At 42.6% G+C, this 11,360-nt stretch overlaps 1 protein-coding gene across 1 annotated transcript in view; it reads left to right on the top strand.

Annotated features, from left to right (window-relative positions):
• Dmxl2 (Dmx-like 2) overlaps positions 1–11,360 on the top strand; it is a 109,589-nt gene that overhangs the window by 528 nt on the left and 97,701 nt on the right. The gene's annotated exons all lie outside the window — the stretch shown is intronic.

The raw sequence follows: 11,360 nt of genomic DNA on the forward strand, positions 1-11,360 counted from the left end.
GGTTGCGGTGGGGGCTTCGGCTGAACTCCCCCCACCCCCACCCCAGGTTGGCACCTGCCGTGCGTTGCGGGGCGGTGGTGGTGGTGGGGAGGGAAGAGGTGGAGAGAGGGAAGAGTCGTCGTCTGGGAGCCGGGGAGGCGACACGGCGCGCCTAGACTTCCCTCGCTTTGCCCGTTGGGCTCTGGTGGCCTTCTGGGGCCCAGTGGCTTTCCAATCCCTGATCTCCTGATAATGCCGTCTCCCGTTATCTGCTGCTAATAGGACTCTTATCCTCTCCTGATAATGCAGACTCTGAAATCATCACCGAGAAAATAGAAGGGAAAAAAAAATCTACTGGGTGTGTGTGGGGGTGGGGGGGGGGAAGGGAGGGAGGATCCCCTGCACGATTCAGGATTAAAAGGGTTAGAGAGTGACAGTGGTCTGGAGGGCTGGCTATCTTGTAACCCCTTATAGGTAATATTTTAAAAAATCTTTGCAAGATAGTCTTTTGTGTGTGTGTGTGTGTGTTGAAATAAACAAAAATGTGTGTCAATATAACAGCACCCCTGATTGCCTAAGAGGAAACAGACATGTTTCTTATTGAGATTGGGGTCATCAGTCTCTCTCTCTCTTTTTTTTGATTAAAAAATGTGCGATGAAAGCGTATGTAAACATAACCACCTCTGATGGTCTAGACGAAAAGGAATTATCAGTCTTTTTTTTTTTTTTTGAGACTGAGATGTTCAAAACAAGTCCCGGCGAATCACACTCCCATGGTATAATATGCATTAAGAAACTATACAGCTTCCTCAGAAGGATCTGTGGGCAGAGAGAGAGACTTCTATTAAATATACATTGTTATTGATAACCACTCTGCCTGATCAAGTTGGAAATAATATGTTTTTTAGACAAGAGGAAAACCTTTGATGTCTGCCTTCTAGCAGAATGAAAATTGCAGAAACAGAAAACTCTGCAAAACTGCAGAATCATGTAGCAATGCACCCTGGAACAGACTATCTGCCTTTTAATGTTTTGTGAATCATTAAAAATAACCCCCACAAGGTTGTTTCAGGCTTTATTAAGTTTTAAATGTAGCCAGCTGATTAAGTTCCAGTTTAAGCTGAATCCTTTAAAAATAGGATTTTCCGGGGCTGGGAAGGTGGCTCAGTGGTAGAGCGCTTGCCTTGCATGCACAAGGCCCTGGGTTCGATTCCTCAGCACCACATAAGAAAAAAGAAAAAGCCGGAAGTGGTGCTGTGGCTCAAGTGGTAGAGTGCTAGCCTTGAGCTGAAGAGCTGAGGGACAGCGCCCAGGCCCAGAGTTCAGGCCCCACAACCGGACCCAAAAAAAAAAAAAAAAAGGATTTTCCTGACATTGTCACACATATCACTCTCTCTGGCCTTATCTGTATTTTGTGTACACATGACAGAGGTCCCATAGAGAATTAAGCTTGGACTTCAAATGGGTGACTCCTTGGGGAATTAAGCCTTTTGTGTGTGTGTGTGTGTGTGTGTGTGTGTGTGTGTGTGTGTGTGTGTTTCCCTAGTATGTAAAGAACTCAGGATTACAAGGGCAAGCTATCTCCATCAAGAAACAAACCTGTAACCTTTGGCTATGGGGTAATTTCCCACTGACAGGTGGAATGTTATTTCACTGTGGGGCTGGCATATACAATTAAACAGGTACAGGTGTTGTCTGGAAAAGTCTGAGAACTTTAATGCTTGGCAGGGGAGGTTAGGCCCTAGGCTATCTGTCTTCAGCTTCTGGGAGTCATTGTGAAATCCTTTTCCACCTCCCTGGTTCACTGTATCATCAAGTCTGGCTAACTGCAGTGTCTTATCACATTTACCCCTTTTCTTTCTTTTTTTTTTTTTGGTCGGTCATGGGGCTTGAACTCTGGACTTGGGCGCTGACCCTGCGCTCTTCAGCTCAAGGCAAGCGCTCTACGGCTTGAGCCACAGCGCCACTTCTGGTTTTCTAGTGGTTTATGGGAGATAAGAGTCTCACGGACTTTCATGCCCGCGCTGGCTTTGAACCGCGATTCTCAGATCTCAGCCTCCTGAGTAGCTAGGATTACAGGCGTGAGCCACCGGCACCCGGCCACATTTACTTTTCATTTCCACTGTCACCACTACAGACTGTTGGAGAACCTTATTTGTATTACTTCACATAAAAACTTGTAAATGGATTTCCTTACACTCAGCCCTGATCACTTTAGTTAATCCTCCACAGCTGCTAGGATAGTTTTCCTCAAACACTATTTTAACATATCCCTCTTGGTTTAAGAATGCAGTTTTCCTAATTAGCTACATCAGGACATTTAAACAGGTTCAAGATGCTTCTCTGTGACTGTTATACTGTACCTTTGGCAAATGCAACTACAAACTCATTTTTACACCACCTCATTTTAATAGTTTGTATGCTGCACTAATCCAGTTATAATTTTGCTGTAAACTAGGAATGATTTTTTTGGGCTTTATGAAAACAGATTTCCTTAAAACATGAGAGCAGGCTGTTTTCAAGCACTCTAGAATCAACTAACAAGTTTAAGGGCTACTCTTTGTGTAGGAAAAATAAAAAATAAAACTCATTTACATAGAGCTTGCCCTTTGCTTTTTATAGCAATCAGATGGAAACAAAAATTAGTTCTGGATCAGATGACTGAAAGAGGACCAGGCAGGACTGGAATGAGTCTTGTGACTACTCATCTGGTGGGCTTTTTTTTCAGTAGTGTATTTATTTCTAAACAGTTCCATCTTTGAACCCCTTCTGTGTATGTGTGTAAGGTCTTGCAGATGTGATATAAAAGAAAAACTGCAGTGAGCCAGTTCTTAGTTGATATGTTTCCTGATAACTTGAAAAGCTTTTCAGAATAGGATAGTTTATCTCAAAGTCTGTAAACTGGAAAATGTTTGAAGAATGGAATTGTTCTTTAAAGATTTTTCAGGTGCGCTGGGCGCTGGTGGCTCACGCCTGTAATCCTAGCTACTCAGGAGGCTGAGATCGGAGGATCGCGGTTCAAAGCCAGCCCGGGCAGGAAAGACCGTGAGACTCCTATCTCCAATAAACCACCAGAAAACCGGAAGTGGCGCTGTAGCTCAAGTGGTAGAGCGCTCGCCTTGAGCTGAAGAGCTGAGGGACAGCACCCAGGCCCAGAGTTCAAGCCCCACGACCGACCAAAAAAAAAAAAAGATTTTTCAGGTGCTTATGACATTGTAATAGTTGGAAACAGTGTGCCATGTATTTCACTGCACTTAGTGGCTGGGGTGTGTTATTGTTTGGTGATGTCATATTGTCTCAGTTTGTGCTGTATTGACATAATGCTGTTTGTAGCAGACAAGCCCGGTGCTGCCTGTAGTTTTAGTGGTGATAGGTAAGCTGTAATCATTTGTATTTGTGTTTTGGCATTTAATAGTAGTTTTAAAGACATATTCAGTTATACTTAAGTTATGATGGTTTTCACTTGTTTTGGCAGTTAATAGCAGCTTTTTTTTTTTTTTTTTGGTGGGTTGTGGGGCTTGAACTCTGGGCCTGAGTGCTTGTTGTCCCTGAGCTCTTCATCTCAAGGTTAACGCTCTTATCACTTGAGCCACAGCACCACTTCTGGTTTTCTGGTGGTTTATTGGAGATAAGAGTCTCATAGACTTTGCTGTCCCGGCTGGCTTTGAACCGTGATCCTCAGTTATCAGCCTCCTGAGTAGCTAGGATTACAGGCATGAGCCACCAGCTCCTGGCTCATGTCTGAACTTTTTTTATACTTTGTTTTTTCTTTAAGCTATTCCTAACTACTCTTCCAATAAGTGAATGATTTGAGGCTATATGCAACAGGTAGTGTCAGTTTCTCAATTGCTTATCACTTCCTTGAAAAATAGTCCTTAAACTTATTTGCTTTTCTATAAATGTAAGAGATTACTTTTGGCCAGAGGTGTCAGGAAGTTGGACAGAAAAGTGTTTCCACAGTCACTGGTTATTAGTATGTAACCACCTCATATATGTGTCAAATACCTATGTATAGGAAAAAAGGAATAACTTTAGAAGGAATTTGTCCAAGATACATTGGCTCATTTGCTCACAACGATACACAGTGCTTCAAACTTTGTGGTTTTTCACTTAGTGTTATCTAGTATTAGAATATATAGATTATAGATTAATTAAGCCTTCCTACTTATGGTGGCAAGGAATCCTGTTAAGGTCCGGAATGATGCCTTCCCCAGAATAGTTTGAGTTTGCAAATCACTTAAACATCTGCAATTGAAATTCTTAGATTGAGTGTTCTCTTAGTATTTAGACCTTGAATAGCGAGATGTAGACTACTGAGGTATTTCTGGGGGCCAAAAAAAAAAAAATGGAGCAGAAGCTGTGGTTGTGAAGTAGGACTGGAGGCCATGTCAACTTGAGCCCCCTCACTTGTGACTTCACCTGACTTCAGTCATCCACACCCACTACACTAATTTTCTGACTCTGAAAGAAGTCAGTTCAGAACATTTGTGAAGAGCAGTGAATTTCTGGGCTCACAGCTGAGGAGGGGCTCTTGGTAGGCTGGATATTGCAGGTAATGGAGAACTTGCCTGGCACAGTCTCAGGCAATATGGGACAGGAGATGGGGCCATAGGGGTTTAATAGTATTTACTAAGCATTTGGGATAAAAAAGATTGTTTAGAAATCGTAATTACTGGGGCTGGGAAGGTGGCTCAGTGGTAGAGCGCTTGCCTTGCATGCATGAGGCCCTGGGTTCGATTCCTCAGCATCACATAAGCAAAAAGAAAAAAGCCGGAAGTGGCACTGTGGCTCAAGTGGTAGAGCGCTAGCCTTGAGCTGAAGAGCTGAGGGACAGCACCCAGGCCCAGAGTTCAGGCCTCACGACCGGACCCAAAAAAAAAAAAAAGAAATAATAATTAGTTTATCTTAACTTTTAGAACAAATCAGAGTCTAAGCATTCAGTCATCAAAAAGCACAGGATGTTGGTTAATAACCACAATGTGTAGTGGAAAAATAAGTCATGCTTGACCAGTTAAATTTCTGTGATTAAAAGCAAAGCATTATTTAAAAGGAAATAGTGACAGAATATCGGTGTTTCTATCTTGCCAGGTTTTTGGTTTTTTTTGGGTCCGGTTGTGGGGCCTGAACTCTGGGCCTGGGCGCTGTCCCTCAGCTCTTCAGCTCAAGGCTAACTTGAGCCACAGCGCCACTTCCGCCTTTTTTTTTTCTTTTTGCTTATGTGGTGCTGAGGAATGAAACCCAGGGCCTCATGCATGCAAGGCAAGCACTCTACCATTGAGCCACCTTCCCAGCCCCACCAGGTTTTTTAAAAATTAATAGAAATTGTAGGATTTCATTTTTTTGGAGTTTGTAGAATCTTCTCACATTTTTGATCTGGAACTCTATGCTATAAAATGACATGGGAGCTGATAGCAGATACAGTTTATAAGGAAGATATAACTCTGTCTTTCCTTCTCATAGAGATAGCTCCTGAAACGCTGGGATTTGATGTATATATATGACAACCATTGCCTGTACTGCTTATTCTCAAACTGTTTCATTCCATGGTAGTACTGAAGGTTTTCTTCTTTTTCCCCGGTTCTAAAGAACAAAAATCATGTTTTTATTTTACATTGTTAGTGGTACAGGAGTCAGTAGGTATAAAGGAGTTTGCTGGATAGAGCCAGACTTCTCTTAACATTGGACATAGGCATTTTGGTGGGGGCATTAGAAGGGGATAAAACAGATGGCTCTGTTAATTTAAGTAAGTTTTCTTCATTTCCTTTAACTATTGATTCCTCTTGGGAGTAGTACCATTTAATTATACTAAGTCATCAGTGATGTTTTCTTCCAGTGACTTCTGGAGAAACCTAGGAAATCTGAGATCATAAGTCCATTTTGCAAGTGGGCAGAGACAGGCACAAGTTGGGGATTTAGCTCAGAGGAAGAGGAAGAGCACTTGCCTGGCAAGTGCAAGGTCCTGATTTTAGTCCTCAGCTCGTCAAACAAACAAAAAACAAAACCCCCAAAACAAAAGAACAAAAAACTACACACACACACATCATCTTTTTTTTTTTCTTTTTTGTGGTCCTGTAGCTTGAACTCAGGGCCTGGGCACTGTCCTTGAGCCTCTCTGGGCTCAAGGCTAGTGCTCTAGCATTTGAGCCACAGCACCACTTCTGTTTTTTTCTGTTTAGGTGGTACTGAGGAATCGAACATGGCTTCATGCATGCTAGGAAAGTACTGCTAAGCCACATTCCCAGCCCAACATTATTATTTTACTCTCCATTCACAGATACCATGTAGTTCAAGATTAATGTTCTTGAAATTTTCCTGGGTATAGCTTTGGCTTTGTGATATGCTAGCAGTTTTCCACATCATCTCTGACCTTGACTCTGTACATTTAAGAGCAGGAGGTATTCAAGTGATATGTAATCCAGTAGCATCTTTTTTTTCTTTTTTCTTTTCTTTCTTGTTGGTCCTTTGGGGTTGTCTCTGAGCTCTTCAGCTCAAGGCTAGTGCTCTATACCACTTGAGCCACAGTGACACTTTTGTTTTCTGGTGGTTTATTGGAGATGAATCTCATGGACTTTCTTGCCTGGACTGGCTTTGAACCACAATCCTCAGATCTCATCCTTCTGAGTATCTAGGATTACAGGTGTGAGCCACCGGTGCCCAGCTCCCAGTGGCATCTTGTATCACTCCTTTTATGTGGATGAATGTTGATCTAAAGTAGAGGCGATTTTACACCCCCTCTCCTCCCCCCCAGGAGAGGTTTGGCAATGGTACACTTTTTTAGTGGTACTACAGACTAAAGGCCTCACTCTCACTAGGTAGGTGCCATACCACTTGAAAGCCACACCTCTAGCTCCCTTTTCCTTTGGTCTTTTTTTTTGTTGTTGGTCATGGGGCTTGAACTCTGGGCCTGTGCCCTGTTCCTCAGCTCTTCAGCTCAAGGCAAGCGTTCTACCACTTGAGTACAGTGCCACTTCCGGTTTTCTAGTGGTTTATTGGAGATAAGAGTCTCATGGACTTTCCTGCCTGGGCTGACTTTGAACAGTGATCCTTAGATCTCAGCCTCCTGAGTAGCTAGGATTACAGTGAGCCACTGGTGCCCGGCCTTTGGTCATTTTTGAGAAGTCTTGATTGAGGCTTAGGTCAGCCTAGGCGTCTATCCTCTTACTTGTGTGTGGGGGATGACAGGTGTGCATAACTGAGCCCAGCCATTGTGCTTTCTCTGTAGTTGGGATAATAGGTACCACTGTTATAAGAAGCCTTATGAGCTTTTTGCTTGAGCTGGCCTCAAACTTTGATCCTCAGGTCTCCTTCTCTCAAGTAGCTAGGATTACAGACTTGAACTACCTCACTTTGTTGGCGGTAGGATCTTAAATGCTCTCCCTGCCTTTTCTCCTTTAGTCTATTTTTATTTATTCTCTTCATAGATCTAGTTAAAATATAAACCTAATTTGGGGATTACTGTCACTGTGTTTGTGCTTGTATATAATTTGTGTGTGTGTGTGTGCCAGTTCTAGGGCTTGAACTTTGGACCTAGGCACTGTCCCTGAACTCCTTTTTGCTCAAGATTAGTGTATTACCACTTGAACCACAGTGCCACTTCCAGCTTTTCCTGTGATTAGAGATAAGAATCTCAGGGACAGGCTGGGAAGGTAGCTCAGTGGTAGAGTGCTTGCTTTGCATGCATGAGGCCCTGGGTCAATTCCTCAGCACCACATAAACAAAAAAAAGAAAAAAGCCAGAACTGGTGCTGCGGCTCAAATGGTAGAGCACTAGCCTTGAGCTGAAGAGCTGAGGGACAGCGCCTGGGCCCAGAGTTCAGGCCCCACAACCGGACCAAAAAAAAAAAAGAATCTCAGGGACTTATCTGCCTGGGCTGGCTATCCTTAGAGCTCAGCCTCCTGAGTAGACAAATTTACAGGTGAGAGCCACCTGTGCCTGGCTGGATTGCTTTTTTTTTTTTTTTTTTTGGTCACATGTGATGCTTAAACTGTGGGCCTGGGTGTTGTCCCTGAGCTCTTCAGCTCAAGGTGACCACTCTACCACTTGAGCCACAGCACCACTTCCAGTTTTCTGATGATTTATTGAAGACAAAGAGTCTTCTGGGCAGGAAAGGCCTTGAAACTCTTTATCTCCAATAAGCCACCAGAAAACTGGAAGTGGTGCTGTGATTCAACTGGTAGAGCTCTAGCCTTCAGCTGAGAGCTGAGGGACAGTGCTCAGGCCCAGAGTTCAAGCCCGATGACGACCACCACCACCACCGCCACCATCACCACCACCACCAAAAAAGTCTCATGGACTTTCCTTGCTCAGGCTGGCTTTGAACTGTGATCTTCAATCTCAGCCTCCTGAGTAGCTAGGATTATAGGCGTGAGCCACTGGTGCCGGGTTTGGATAGCTTTTTTATGAGTTTATTTTCCTTTCTTTTAGGTTTTCCAATTTATTAGTATGAAGTTGCTTATAGCAGTCCTTGTCTGCCTCTTTAAAGTCTATAGCATCTATTGTACTGCCTCTTCTCTCTTTTTTTTTTGGGTCCGGTCATGGGGCCTGAACTCTGGGCCTGAGGGCTGTCCCTCAGCTCTTCCTCTCAAGGCTAGCACTCTACCACTTGAGCCATGGCGCCACTTCTGGCTTTTTTCTTTTTGCTTATTGGTGCTGAGGAATTAAACCCAGGGCCTCAGACATGCAAGGCAAGCGCTCTACTACTGAGCCACTTTCCCAGCCCTCTTTTCTCTTTATGTTTTCTTTTTCTCAACATATTTATCCACTTCATTAATCTTTATAAAACTCACAGGCTCATGTCTGTTATCCTAGCTACTCAGGAGGCTAAGACCTAGAGGACTGCTGAATTTTTTAAAGAGATCTTAATGATTGTCACTTGCTTTTCCTATATTATTAAAAGGATGGATAACTGATTTCTTTTTTTTTTTTTTTTGTCGGTCTTGGGGCTTGAACTCTGGGCCTGGGCGCTGTCCCTCAGCTCTTCAACTCAAGGCCAGCACTCTACCACTTGAGCTACAGCACCACTTCCGGTTTTCTGGTGGTTTTTGGAGATAGGAGTCTCACAGTCTCTCCTGCCTGGGCTGGCTTTGAAACACGATCCTCATTTCTCAGCCTCCTGAGTAGCTAGGATTACAGGCTTGAGCCACCAGCGCCCGGCTTGGATAACTGATTTCTGAAGATAGAATTGGCCTTCTGTTATTAGTATAAGTCCCACTTGTTTATGTACATGTTTAAAAATATTAAGTAGTTGTACAAAGGGATTTCAATTCTAGAAGTCAGGTTATGAGTATAATACAGCTTGAATAATGTTACCTTGCCCTTCATTCTCCCTCTTATTTCCCCATTCCATCTCTACCTTCAGGTTACATTGTTCAGTTTTTACATAGCATACATTGAATATAATGACTATATTTGCTTACTCTTTCTTCCTCCATGTGTATTCTTGTTGCCCTTTCTCCCCAACTGAACATGTTTCAATTTCCTAATGATCATTTTGCCGAACAAGTTGTTCAGCAGAGTTACACTGTTAGACTCCTTCCCTAAGTATACTATCCTGAAGTCAATTTGTTTGTGCATTTGCATATATATGTTATTGTATATATTTGTATATTAGATCTAACTTCCACATATGAGAGAAAAATGTGCTATTTGTCTCTGTGAGCCTGGTTTACTTTGCTTAACATAATATTTTCTAAGCCCATCCATTCCCTGAAAGTAAAATTCTAATAAATATCCATACCTATATCTATTTCACATCTTCTTGATCCACTCATCTGTTCTAGGGCATCTGGGCTGTTTCCATATCTTGTCTTCTGTCAATAGTGTGGCTGTGAACATTGACAAGTGATGTTAGTAGAATTTGCCATTGAAACCATTGGGGTCTGGAGTTTCCTTTTTAGAAGGTTTTAGAAACATGATGAAATGTGAAAACACTGTTATGGTAATATAGTTGATCTTGGGTCTTTTTGTGGTTAGTGACATAGATTTATGTATAGTGAGTTGTTTGTAGCATTGCATTATTATTTTTTAGTATCTATAGGGTTGATATTGATACCCCTGCTTCTGATCTTTTTTTCCTGACCTTGTCTGCAGCAAATAAATGAACAGCATTAAAAAAATTAACTAGCATACATTAATAATGCAGTTTGTTTGGGTATTGGTGGCTAATGCTTGTAATCCCAGCTACTCAAATTGGCCTAGGTGCTCAGGGAGGCTGAGATCTGAGGATCATGGTTCAAAACCAGCCTGGGCAGGAAAAATCCGTGAGACTCTCATCTCCAATAAACCACCCAGAAAACTGGAAGTGGCACTGTGGCTCAAGTGGTAGAGTGCTAGCCTTGAGCTGAAGAGCTGAGGGACAGCGCCCAGGCCGAGTTCAAGCCCCACAACGGACAAAACAACAACAACAAAACACTTTATTTTTATTTTATTTTGTTGTCAGTCGTGGGGCTTGAACTCTGGGCCTGGGCGCTGTCCCTCAGCTCTTTAGCTCAAGGCCAGTGCTCCTGAAGAATCGAACCCAGGGCCTCATGCATGCAAGGCAAGCACTCTACCACTGAGCCATCTTCCCAGCCTAAACGTTCTCTTATCTAAATGTGTTGTCATTCATTTAAAATTTGTAATTATTAGTGCATATTAATTATAAATATTGATGTGTTTCATTGTGACATTTTCATAATGTATATACTAGTCCTTAATCATATCTATCTTCTCAATTTCCCTTTCTTGCATACTTTCTACTTTGCATTTCCCTCTATTGAGAAGTATTCATTCTAAAAAGCTAGACTTTGCTTCTTCTTTTTCTTTTTTTTTTTTTGGTGAGGCAAATATTATATACCTCAAGCTTTAGACAATAAATGTAACGCCAGAAGGTGATTTCATCCTTTCATACATGCTGGCCAGCTCCTGGGGCTGATGCTTCTACTCATGTTATTGTGATTTCCTAATTAAGCTTTGAATGGTTTCTTTTTAGCATCGACACAAAATAGTTGCTTATAAGAGATGGCTTTTGTTTTCTTGTTAGATCTACCTTTTAATGAGAGTATAGGCAAATGGGAGACAGAGCTGTTTTTGTCATGGCTAATTAGAACAGATGAATTAATTATTGCTGATTCGCCTTTCAGGGCCTCTCCTTCCAGATGTTGCTAACATCAGTAAACCAATGTTTTTCTTTGTTCAGGAGTGTGGAAGTAGGCTTTGTTTGGACTTTTTTCTTTCTTTTTTCTTTTTTTTTGCCAGTCGTGGGGCTTGAACTCTGGGTCTGGGCGCTGTCCCTCAGCTCTTCAGCGCAAGGCTAGCGCTCTACCACTGGAGCCACAGCGCCACTTCCGGCTTTTTCTGTTTATGTGGTGCTGAGGAATCGAACCCAGGGCCTCATGCTTGCA

The sequence above is a fragment of the Dipodomys ordii genome, unplaced genomic scaffold, assembly GCF_000151885.1.
Source record: "Dipodomys ordii isolate 6190 unplaced genomic scaffold, Dord_2.0 Scaffold11, whole genome shotgun sequence".
NCBI lineage: Eukaryota > Metazoa > Chordata > Mammalia > Rodentia > Heteromyidae > Dipodomys > Dipodomys ordii.